At 37.5% G+C, this 12,937-nt stretch overlaps 1 protein-coding gene across 3 annotated transcripts in view; it reads right to left on the bottom strand.

Annotated features, from left to right (window-relative positions):
* Nucleotides 1–12,937, bottom strand: part of Sclt1 (sodium channel and clathrin linker 1) — a 172,694-nt gene that overhangs the window by 34,657 nt on the left and 125,100 nt on the right. The gene's annotated exons all lie outside the window — the stretch shown is intronic.

The raw sequence follows: 12,937 nt of genomic DNA, 5'->3' as shown, positions 1-12,937 counted from the left end.
ACCTGATTGGTAGGGGTGAATATCCAGATGAATTTCCAAGCCACGATTTCATTTGAGCAGGAATGCTCCTTAGAAAGTCAGTTGGTTGGCTTTACATTGCTGATTCCATGGATTCTTCTTCCTGTTTGTTTCTGTCTGAGTGCAGTTACCCATGTCATGATGTGATGTTAGGCTTTCTATTTTTATGGGACATTGCTGTCAAGAAAGATTCTTTATATTTAAATGAGAGTCCAACAAGGAGGCAGTATAGTCAAGTAGAAATGGAAGCTCCGGACAAATGAAGAGCTTGGCCTTATACCCAAGAAAGGACAGATTATTGCTATACTGAGTAAATGGGGACAGATGTGCAGAAGAAGACCAACAGAGGGTCACAAACTGTGGAATTCTCTATGCTTTCTCTTTTCTCAGTGAAACAGGAACTGAGGTCCTGAGCTTATCAATTGAAAGTGATGATGGAAGAGTAGATGCCAAAGACTGAGGAGAATTAAAAGGGTATTAAATATCACCAAAGAGAACAGAATATACAGAATGACTGCCTGGCAGTGTTTGGGGCAATGTGAATTTTTTTAGTTTTAATTTTTTATTTTGGGGCTGGGGATGGAGTGCAGGTTGCTGCACATGCGAAGCAGTTGCTCTTCCACCCTGGCACTGGGTCATGGATTTAGAGACTACCCAGCAGGCTGTGCAGTTTTTTCCCAGCTACCTTCAGTTATATATGGAGGACAATGAGTGGGATCTAATCAACTTTGTCCTGTTTTTGGACAATGAGAAAGAGGAGGGGCAGAAGGGAAGAGAAAAGGGAAGATAAAGAAGGACAAAGATTCCTGTTGACCCTTTCTAAACTGTTTATGTCAAAAATAGACACACCGCCCATTTCCTTTTTCTGCTTTATTCTCCTCTTTAGTGCTGACCATTATCTACACAGAGTACATCTACTTTCTTTTGTTTACTGTCTGTCTCTCCTATTAGAAGGAAAGCTTCTTGGGGACAGAGATTTTTGCCTGCCACGCCCCCCTCCCCAGACTTTTAAAAGGAATGATTCTTGGGCTGGGGTTGTAGCTCAGTGGAAAAGCACTTGCCCAGAATGTGTGAGGCACTGAGTTCATTTCTCAGCACCACATACAAATAAACAAAATAAAGGTCCATCATCAACAACAAAAATATTTAAAAAAAGTAGTCCCTTCTTTATAGAATTGTTGGAGGGTTAAAGTTTAAAAAAAAAAAAAAAAGGAAGAATGATTCTTTCCTGGGTAATTGTCATTTAACAAAGAGAAGCATCTGGCTGGCTTAAACCTAACAACTATTTTTAAAATACTGGGCACTTAGGGTATTATTTTGATGTTTAAAACTGGTAATATTAATCTCTCATTATCATAAAGAGACCTCAAGGTGATGAAGGTCTCTCTAAAATCTTCTTATGGAGAGAAGAGTAATAAGTGAGAAGTTCTGATCAATGAGATTGGAAACACATAAGGGCCAGATGAGAAAATCCCCACAGCCAGCCTCTTCCCGAGGAAGGACAGAAGACAGGGAGTGGGATGGGTCACCAGGATCCTACTGTAGAGGTCGTTTCCTGCAGAGGGAGAAGGGTTTGGAGGGGAGACAGCCTGGAGTCTCAGAGACCAGCCAGAAAGCTGCCGTGGCCACCTAGGTAAGAGACACCTTGAATCAAGGCAGCAGTAGTGGGGATAGAGGCAAATGAACTTGAAAAAATTAACGAGGCAGAACCAGCCAGACCTGGTGACTGATGGTGGAGGTTCAGGGAAGGAGGCAGAGGGAGGAGCCCTTGGCAGTAGACTCTCCTAGTCATTCCACGGGCCACATCCAGGTGACTCTGAAGATCACAGCTACTGGAACTACAGGGCTTCTTGCAGAGTATCTGAATTTCAGCTAAAAACAACCCCAAACTCCCTGAAAAACAATTAATTTCCAGTGCTCAGATGGAATAACAAGAAGCAGACAGCCAAGGGTTTCTGACACGGGATGCACTCCCATGCACACCTACAGATGTCTGCCAGCTCTGCTGGCTCAAGATGCTGGTATTGCACCAAGAATTTGGCCTTGCACTGATGGATAGCAAACTCCCCTTATCACACTCTAATAATTCCCCAATAAATCACCTTTAAACTTTTAAAGGATACTTACTAAGTACCTAGCACTATGCTATGGGTAGCTATGTTTACACAAATATTCATATTCATTATGTGCAAATCCATCAACAAGTACTCTGTCAGTAACCACCAGGGACAAGTGTCTGTGTTCTGTGATCAATGTGTACTTATATGTTAACACAGGAGTTCAAACATGATTGGAGAAATAATCTGAGCCACGTTTTTGTTTTATGTAATGTTTTCTCTGGAAGTAGGATCTTGACTATGAGCAGGACTGATTTTTTAAAACATTATTTCATCCAATTAATTCCAGTGCCTATATCCCAGACTATGTATTCCTTTATTAACAGTTTCCATAACAATTCTTAGATCAGTGGTACTTTCAAAAGTTTATGAGAAACCAATTGCAGTATAAAGCAATGGCATCATTATGGGAATTCAAGTTTCTTAGTGATGTCTCTTAAATACTGGGGAACATTATACTTGATCATTTTTCACAAAGTTCAGGTAGATTTTGGAAGCTAAAATTCTGCAGAAAAGAAGCATTGATTGAAACAATCCCTTAGCTTTCATTCATTCCCTCAGCAATGGAGATTTTTAGACTGGAACTTGGTGGAGAACAAGAAGCCAGTGACTTTACAGAGCTGACAGTCACTCACAGAAGGCAGAGAAGAAAACTGTAGAGAGACAAGTTTGAAATATGACCATTGATAATGTTGGGTGTTATAAGGAGAAACACGTGGGAAACTTCTTAAAGGCAAGCTTTACATTTCCCTCTTGTTTCTGGCATCTAGAAGAAGGCTTAGACTAAGAAGAACTGTCACTCACCTGTTTGTTATATAAATGAAAGAGATTTCAGGGATCTGTTTTTGTTTCTGGATGTATTTGTGTAAGTGTGCAAACTGAAGAATTAAGACATTTTAATTTGCAAGGTGTAATTCTGAGCTTAGCAGAGTGAAGAGAGGACAAACCAAGATGCCAGTAATCTCAATGAGGACTTGAGGAGGGTACTGGGACTCTGAATCAGAGCAAATTCAATAGCAAATTCAATTAGTAACCAGACAGGTTACTAATTCAATAAAGCAAGTAAGTAAAATATTAATCAGCTCCTATTCTTTCAGTTAATATATATCATTTTAATAATTTACATGTTATTTTCAATACAAAGATAATCTCATACCATACTAGTTTCTTTTTCTTTTTTTTTCTTTTTGAGAACTATGGAAAAATTAAATATAGTGGGACCCATCAAGGGGTGTCTCTTTTACTTAAACTTTACACAAAAAATATCTGCTGAGTGTCAAAAGCTTTCCTTGAGTAGGTCTGCAGTTTCTAATCATCAAAACATACTGACAGAGGGAAGCCATTATGCTAGGGAGTGGGGTGCTAAGCCTTTCCAGGATAGCCTTGCTCAGCAAGAAGTAGATTAGTAGTAGTAATTAGTGAACACTTTCACAGAATGTTCTTAAGATCTCGGCCAATGCCTCGGACATTTTTCATCTACCATTCCAACTCTGATAAGGTCACATACTTCCAACTCATTAGATCCCTATGTCCTTGTGTCCTAGGCTCAGGATTCTACATCATAAGTTGCTTCAAGGAATAATCCAGCTGTTTTTAAGTGCTGTCTTGATTTAGTTTGAGCTGTTGGCTAGCGGCTGTTCAGGTTCCCTTCCTGAGCAGCCTCTTCCCTAATTGGGTTCTCACACACTGGGCCACTCTGCACCTGTTCTAATGACCCAGGGCCAGGTACTAGAAGACCAGGAACAGTCCCTGTGCCCCAGAGCACACAGAAATTATTCAAATCAGCCAATCCTATCAGTTTCCTCCCAAGAAGACCACACTAAAGGCACTTGCTCCCTGTCCCTCCCTCTCCCTGAGCCTTGTGACCAACCTGGGTGCTCCTCTGCGTGCCCTGTGTGGTGTACTGTGTTCATTTAGGGAACTGTGAGGATGACAAACCATAAAACTCTTTCCATTTTATCTCTCTTGATTCTCATCTGGTCTTACCATATGTCACACAAGGAAACAGTTATATACTCTTGTTATATACTCTTGTATTTTAAGAGTATATAATGTAGTCCTTTAGTTGAGAAATAATACTAAGATCAACTGCTAATGTTCCTTAATTAAAAAGTAATAAGTGCAACATTGGCTTTAATAACCCTAATGCTAATGCTCTGCAATAGTTCTTACTTATTTTGTAGCCACAGTCTATTTAAACTTCCTGGATACTGCAAATCACACAGTACATGTATACTCTGTGTGAGTTTTCAGAGCCTGGCTTTTGCCAGGGTATACTGCACTATGCCAAGTGAGATAGAACACATGTACACACACACACACACACACACACACACACACACACACACACCTCTGTTGCTGTTACTATTTATTTTCTTTTATGGTGCTAGGGATGGAATCCAGGGTCTTATGAGTGTTCTACCATGGAATTCCAGCTAAAGGTAGAATATTTATTTATTAATTAAATAGCTTAATAATGAGGCTTTATATTTTCACCAGGCAAGGCCTTTACTTATTTTTTAAAATCCACTTTCATCTAACTTTTTCCAAATGAGCCTGATAATCGTTGTTAATTTTTCACAAATTCTCTCTGCCTAACATCCCACTCCTTAAATTCTATTGGGATTTTTTTTTTATTATTGGTTGTTCACAACATTACAAAGCTCTTGACATATCATATTTCATATATTAGATTGAAGTGGGTAATGAACTCCCAATTTTACCCCAAATGCAGATTGCAGAATCACGTCGGTTACACATCCACAATTTTACATAATGCCCAATTAGTAATTGTTGTATTCTGCTACTAAAGGTAGAATATTTTTAAAGATCATCTATATGGATCCAATAAAGGCACACTAAATTACCCAGATTAATCAATCCATTGAAAACTCTACCACGACACTTTAAAAGCATTAAAGAGATGAAAATATACTAAAAAATTCCAAGACCATTTTTGAATGAAAGCTAATAACTATAAAAGCAAACAGAACACTGGAGCAAAAGCACTTCCTCCAACTCAAATGGTATTTTCAATATCTCACTCTTGGGATCTGGCCGTGTTACCACACACGGAAAGCAATATGGCAGAGAGAACTTCTCTATCACTGATCTGGGATCCCAAAGGTAAGTTCCCTTAGGGTAAAGGTGAGGCTCATCTCTCAAAGTCATAAGACTACAGAGAAGTTACTTTGGTCATGAGCAAAGCAGGAGGAGAGAAGAAAAAAATAGACATAATGAGTGTGGCCACAAACCACAGATTTACCTCCAAGAACAAACATAGGGTATGGAAGAAATCCTACCTATGGCTGAAGTACTCACACTTCGTACTGTCCTCAGGCACCCAGAAGACGCGACGTAACAAAAACCCTCAAGGGCATCACTAACAAGCAGACACAGAAACCAGACCACATGCATGGAAACGAAAAACAAACAAAACAACAACCAGACATGTCCAACGGCAGACACTGAAATTATCATAGAAGACTTTAAATTGCATTTAAAGAAAAGTACATACAAAAACCTGAAAATATAAGCCAAGGATCCAGAAGCAACAAGAATATAAAATAGCAGTCTTAAAAAATAGCTAAAACAAACTTCTAGACATTTAAAGATAAAAACTCAACAGGCTCATATAGTAGCAGATTGAACATAGAAAAAAGATTTTTTTTCTATTCATTTATTTTGTAGTGCAGGGAGTGGAACCCTGGACCTCACGCATGCTCGGCAACCTGCCACTTAGCTGTATCCTCTGTCCACTGTACTGTTTTTTAAAACCCATCTTGGTGGGATATAACTGTGGAAAATGAAGTGTAGTCACTGGGAACAGTTTGGTGAGGTTTGACAAATACACATATTAAGACATGGAATATGTCTGTCACTTTAAAAATTTCCCTTATGTCCCTTTGTGGTCATTTCTGCTACCTCCCAAACCTAGTCCTAAATATCCACCAAACTGCTTTGTCATTATCAATTTGAACTGCCTTTTCCAGAATTTCCTATGAATAGATCATACAAGATGCACTCTTTTATGTCGGGCTTTCTTTCCCATCTCTTTTTTGAAATTCATCTGTGATGTTCCACATTTCAAGTCATTTGCTCCATCATACGCTGAGCGTTCCTCCCCGCATCTGTAACTGGACATTTGGGTTTCTCATTTTTGACATTATAAAGTACCTACAAATATTTGTGCACCCTTTTTTTGTGTGTGGATGTTTTAATTTTTCTTGGGTTCATATATATCTATGAGTAAATTACATGGTTTATGCTAAGTATATGTTTAACTTTGTAGTAAACAGCCAAACAGTTATTAAACTGTAAAAGTTTAAAAATAATCTGAATATAGTCCCTTGTTAGATACACTAATTGCAAATCTTTTTGTTTTGTTTTCATTGTCTTTATGGTGGTTTCTGTAGAGTAGAAATATTTAAGTTAATGAAATCCAATTTATTAATTTTTCTTTTTGTCACTCTAGTATCCCATATAAGAATTTTTTGCTTATCACAAATCTTCAATTTTCTTCCAGAGGTTTGATTATTTTCCTTTTCATGTCTGGGCCTATGAATCATTCCTAGTTACTTCTGTGTATGGTGTGACATAATGGTGTGGTAGCTACTCCTACCAGAGACCCCAGTGATCTGCACCTTCTAACTGATGGAATACAGTCAAAGTGATGGATGTCACTTCAAGATTGGGTTAAAAAGAGACCTTGGCTTTTGTTCTCTCAACCCCTGTCTCTCCTGTCTCACTTCTTCCCCGTCTCTCCTCCCTGTGAAGGAGGCAAGCTACCATGCTGTAGACTAGGAAGAGCCACAAGGAAAGCAGCTCATGTCTCCTGCGGGCATCAGTGGAGGCAGGGCATCCCTCAGCTCCCCACTGGCTGGGCTTTGAGATGCCTGCAGCCTCACCAGAAGCCTACCTCCCAAGGATTCTGATCCAGGCAGGCCTGCACTTAAGATCCTGAGAAACACGAGATTAATGTTCTCACCAGTGGGGTATGGAAAACAGGAATTAAGATCATAATAAGACATAGAGTAGTGTCTTACAGTCAGTTATGAAATTAAATAAATATAAAGTAAGATGTCAAGAAAGAAAAACAAATTTTTATTGGTGCTTTTTCTTTTTTTGGTACTGGGGATTCAGCTTCAGGTACTCAGCCACTGAGCCACCTCCCCAGCTCTATTTTTGTATTTTACTTAGAGCAGGGTCTTCACTGAGTTGCTTAGCACCTTGCTTTTGCTGAGGCTGGCTTTGAACTTGAGATCTTCCTGTCTCAGCCCCCTGAACCGCTAGGATTACAGGCGTAGCCACTGTGCCTGGCTATTGGTTCATTTTAGTTACACATAACATTAGGCTTCATTCTGACACAAATATTAAAGCATGGAGTATAACTTGCTATAATTCAGTCTCTAGCACATCCCCTTTCCCTTTCTCCTCCCTTCCCCTGTTTCTTTCCCTCCACTGATCTTTCTACTATTTACTTCTAGTTTTATTTTTTAATTAGTGTCTTGTGAATATTCATAAAGATGAGATTCACTGTGGTATATTCATATTTGTGCATAGGAAAGCTAGATAAGAGCCACCCCACTGTTCTTCCCTTATTCCATCCCTCCTTCCTCCCCCTCACTCTCCTTCATCTACTCCACTGATCTTTCTTTTATTTTGATGGGATTCTACCCACCTTAGGAAAGCAATTTTTTTCTTTTTCTTTTTTTTCCCCCAAAGCTTTACTGAGGTAAAATTGAAGTAGAGTAAAATGCACATATTTGAAGTATGCAATTTGATCAGTTTTCACATGTATGTAACCAATACAATCAATTTTAAAAAAGCATTTCCATTACTTTTTTTAAAATTTGAAATCATGCAGACTGTGCTCCCTGCATGATTTATTACATTAAAAGTCAATCACCTTAAGATATATAGAACCCCACCCCCACATGTCAACTATTTCAAAATTAAATGGCACACTTATAAATATCAAGGAAGAAGGCATAAGAAAAGTAAATTAAAAGTGCTTTTTTTTTTTTTTTTTTTTTGTGGTGCTGGGGATTGAACCCTGCCAGGGCCTTGTGCATGCAAGGTAAGCACTCCACCAACTGAGCTATATCCCCAGCCCAATTAAAAGTGCTTTGAATTGAGTGATAATAAAAGCTTAAAATATCAGGATCTCTGGGATGAAATAGTGTTCAGATGAACATTATAACTTAAGTATCAGAAAGAAGCTAGAGTAACAAATTATTTTCAAATTATGGAGTAGGAAGGAAAAAATATGAGTAGGAGCAGAAATATGTGAAATAGGGAAGAAATAATACAGCTAAAATTTGATAAAAATCAAACAAGTCTAATAAAAAAATGAAAGAACACAATAATTAATAGCAATGAAAAGGGAGCTATCAAAATAACCCTACTAATGCTAAAAATATATTAAGGCAATATTACAATTGTATGCCAACATATTTGATAGCTTTATTATTATTTCTAATATTGGCAGAGATACCTAAAATCCTATAAGGGAAGGAAGAAGAGTGAGAAAGAGGGTTACAGGAGATGAAGCAAAAAACTAGTCAGTTTTTTTGGGGGGCAGAAATCATAAAATTTTCTCCCCAAATGGGGTAAAGTAAGAGATTTAGGAGAAATAGAATTGTAATTTCAGCAATAAAGCTGATAATGAAAGTCCTGTACAGTAAAGATCAAATCAAAAGAGTCTTTGTGGGAATAATTCCATAATATGACTAAAAAGGAATTCCCGATTGTAATATTTATTTCTTAGATTTCAGCATTAACTATCTTTTATTTCAAGATTTGTTGCATATTAAAAATTGACAAATAGAGATATATTTCATTATGTAAACATTTGTTATTGCAGAATTTTAAGCCAAAACCCATCAAGGATGTCATTTACTATTAAATTTTGGTCACTAATGTCTTAATGTTCCAGTGAATATGTCCCTCCAAAACTTATTAACTTGAGCTTTTTCCTATGGTAAACCTTCAAGGTGATCACTGTGTTTATTCCTGAAAATCTATAATGTTTATCAGTATTGAAAACTGAGTTTGCATAAGCAAGAAAGTCTATTTTGGGTCTCGATTTAGTTCTTTTAGAAGAATTTTACCAAAAGATGGAAGCCTTTTCAATCTAGGATCAACTTGTTCATATTATCAGTTGGCACTATAATTATTGGGTGAGTATACAAAGTAACTTCAGCTACCAGAGTTCCATGTTTTGCAATTTACTCTGCATATTTTCACTAATAGAATATTTTATCTAGTTTTGTAAAATGATCATAGCCTCTGTGGGTCGATATTATGGGTAGGCTCTCTGCCTTCCCTAAGTTGACTCAAGGCCGCTCCGTTCTCAGAGTCACCACTGGTTTTGATTTTCTGCACGTGTCGAATGTGGCAACACGAATCTGTTGAGCCACATACCCTAGACCTCTGCCTCAGCTTATGTTTTCATGAATCCCACAGATTTAACTATTGTGGAAAACAAAATGAAAACATTTTCCTTTCTAGTGTACCTAACTTTAGAGATTACTTTAAAAGTATAAACTATTTTAGAGCATTGTAAATAAGATTTCAGTTGTAAAGATTTAACTTACTGAATAAATTAAGGTGTTTATTAGTCAAATAACCTCATATATTAAAAATACATGTATAAATCTAAGATCTCAACTTAAATATAAGATCTCTATATGATTTATCAAAAATTTATAAAATCTCTGTAATTTTTGAAGTTATTCTTTGATTTCTCTAGATAAATTATTTCCACTGAAAATACGGCTGTACCTCAACATGATAAAAGCCACATGTCTCAAACCCACAGCAAACATCATATTCAATTATGAAAAGCTAAAAGCTTTTCCCCTAAGATGAAGAACCCGGCAAAGATGCCCCTTTTGCCACGTATATTCAACATAATACTAGAAATCCTAGTCTGAGCAAACAGGTATGACACAGAAATAAAAGATATCCAAGCTGGAAAGGAAGAAGCTAGATTGTCCCTGTTTGTAGATGAAATGATCTTATGTTTAGAAAGCACTAAAGACACCACCAACACAGAATGAGTAAAAATAGAAACAACCTTAAAATTCATATGGAACCACAAGAGACCTCCAAATAGCCAAAGCAACTGTTATGGATTAGGTATGAGGTGTCCCCCAAAAGCTCACACATGTGAGACAAACAAGAACACTCAGAGGTGAAATGACTGAGTTATGAGAGCCTTAACGCACTCAGTGATTCATCCCCTCTTGGTGATTAACAGAGCGGTAACTGAAAGCAGATCAGGTATGGCTGGAGAAGGTGCCTTTGGGTTCCACATGTTATGAGCTGAGCTTAGTCTCTCTGATTCCTGATCACCATGTGAGCCGCTTTCCTCGGCCACACTCTTCTGCCATGATTTTCTGCTTCACCTTGAGCCCCAAGGAATGGAGCTGGCTGTCTATGGACTGAGACCTCTGGAATTGTGAGCCCCCAAATAAACTCCCTCCTTAAAACTGTTCTTGTCAGGTCTTTTAGTCAGAGCAACAAAAAAGCTGACTAAAACAGCAATTCTGAGCAAAAAGAACAAAGCTGGAATCATCAAACTATCTGATTTCAAAATATACTACAAAGCTACAGTAATCTGTTTTTGTACTAATACAAAAACAGACTACATGTTCCAATGAAACAGAGAGTCCATAAATACATTCATGCATTTGTGGTTCAGTGCTTTTCAACAAGGGACCAATGGGGAAAGGGAAGAATTTCTTCAATAAATGGTGCTAGGAAAACTGCATATACACATGCAGAAGAATAGAACTGACCTTTATCTCCACATACAGAAATAAACTAAAAATAGGTTAAAGACTTAAATTTCAAAACTACTAAAAGGAAACACAGGAGAAAAGTTGTATACCATTCAATGGCCTAGACTAAGAGTGTTTGGCTATGACCATGTTATGGTTTGGACCTAGAGTGCCCACCAAAGTCTCGTGTGTTGGAAGGTTTGGTCTTCAGCTTGCAGCACTATTGGGAGGTAGTGGAAATGTTTAGGAGTTGAGGCACAGTTGTTGGAAGTTACATTATTGAAGGTGTGCCCTTGAGGGGGACATTGGGCATTGGGATCCCAGCCCCTCCCCCTACTTTGGTTCCCAGTTACCATGAGATGAACAGTCTCCTATGTCACATGCTTCTGCTATGATATACTGTGCTGTCACAAGCTCATAGAAAGGTGGCCAAGTGACCATGGACTGAAACCTCTGAAAGCAGAGCCCAAATATTCCTTTCCTCATTTTAAGTTGATTTTCTCAGGTATTTTGTTACAGAGACAGAAAGCTAAACAAAGAACCAAAGCAGAGGCAACAAAAAGTAGAAAAACAAATGTGGTATTCAACCTACCCCAAAAAGGACTCAATGGACAGGGTCAAGAGACAATGCATGAAATGGGGGAAAATACTGTAAACCATGTATCTCGACATGGAGTTCACATTCAAAATAAACAAGGAACTCAATTAAATGGCAAGAAAATAAATAACCTGGTTAAAAAATGGACAAAAGACCTGAATAGACATTTCTCAAAAGAACACATATAAATGGCTAACAGGTACATGAAAAAACACTCAACATCACTAATCATGAGGGAAATGCAAATCAGTGAGATATTATCTTAAAATGAGATATTACCTCACACCTGGCAGCATGACTATTTTCAAGGGGATGAAAGATAATGAGAGCTGGCCAGGATGTGGAAGAAAAGCACCTGTGTACTGCTGTTGGTAAGAAGGCAAATTAGCACAGTCATTATGGAAAACAGTATGGAGGTTCCCCAAAATATAAAAAATAGAACTACCAGATGATCCAGCAACTGGGTATAAAACCAATGGAAATGAAATCAGTAAATCAAAGAGACATCTGCACCCCCATGTTCATTGCAACATTATTCACAATACTCAAGACATGGAATTAACCCAGTGTTGATCACTGGATGAGTAGATAAAAAAATAGTGGAATATATACACACTGAACACTGTTAGCCTTAAAACAGAAGGAAATCTTATCTTGTGACAAAATGAATGAACCTGGAAGACATTATGCTAAGTGAAATAAGCCAGGCACAGAAAGACAAATAACACATGAGCTCACTTATATGTGGAATATAAAAAAATTGAACTCACAGAAGTAGGGAAGAGAGTGTTGGTTATCAGGAAATGGGTGGGGGTGAGGAGTTGGAGAGGCTGATCATAGGACACAGATTTCAGTTAAATAAGAGAAATAAGTTCAAGAGATCTATATTGCAACAGTGTGATGACAGTTTGCATCAATGCTCTGTACTTTCTTTGAAAGTCCCTAAGAGAGTAAATTTTAAGTGTTCTCACCATAAAAAATCATAAGCATGTGAAATAATGCATACATAAATTAGCTAGCTGAGCAATTCCATAATGTATACAAACTTCAAAACATGTTGTATACAATAAATATGTACATATTTTTCAATTAAAATTAATTTTAAAAAGACAAGTAGGGAAAAAAGAAAATAGATTCCTCTTTAATCCTTAAAGAGTATGTTCCAAAACCCCCAGTAGTTGCCTAAAACCTCAGATTAATACTGAATATACAGGTGGAACATGAAACCGATATGATGTACAGTTTCAGAGTTTGGAGAGTTTTGAATTTTTTAGATTAGGGATGTTTGACTGGTAAAATCTGGGTAAACATTCCAAAATCCAAAAAAATTAAAAATTAGAAACACATTTCTGGACCCAAGCATTTTGATAAATGTCAGTAAGTCTATATATACTAAGTAAGTTTAATTTATAATTTAT

This window comes from Ictidomys tridecemlineatus, chromosome 9 (assembly GCF_052094955.1).
Source record: "Ictidomys tridecemlineatus isolate mIctTri1 chromosome 9, mIctTri1.hap1, whole genome shotgun sequence".
In the NCBI taxonomy this organism is placed as follows: Eukaryota; Metazoa; Chordata; class Mammalia; order Rodentia; family Sciuridae; genus Ictidomys; species Ictidomys tridecemlineatus.
The sequence above is the reverse complement of the archived record's forward strand: the minus strand, read 5'-3'. Positions and strand labels throughout refer to the sequence as shown.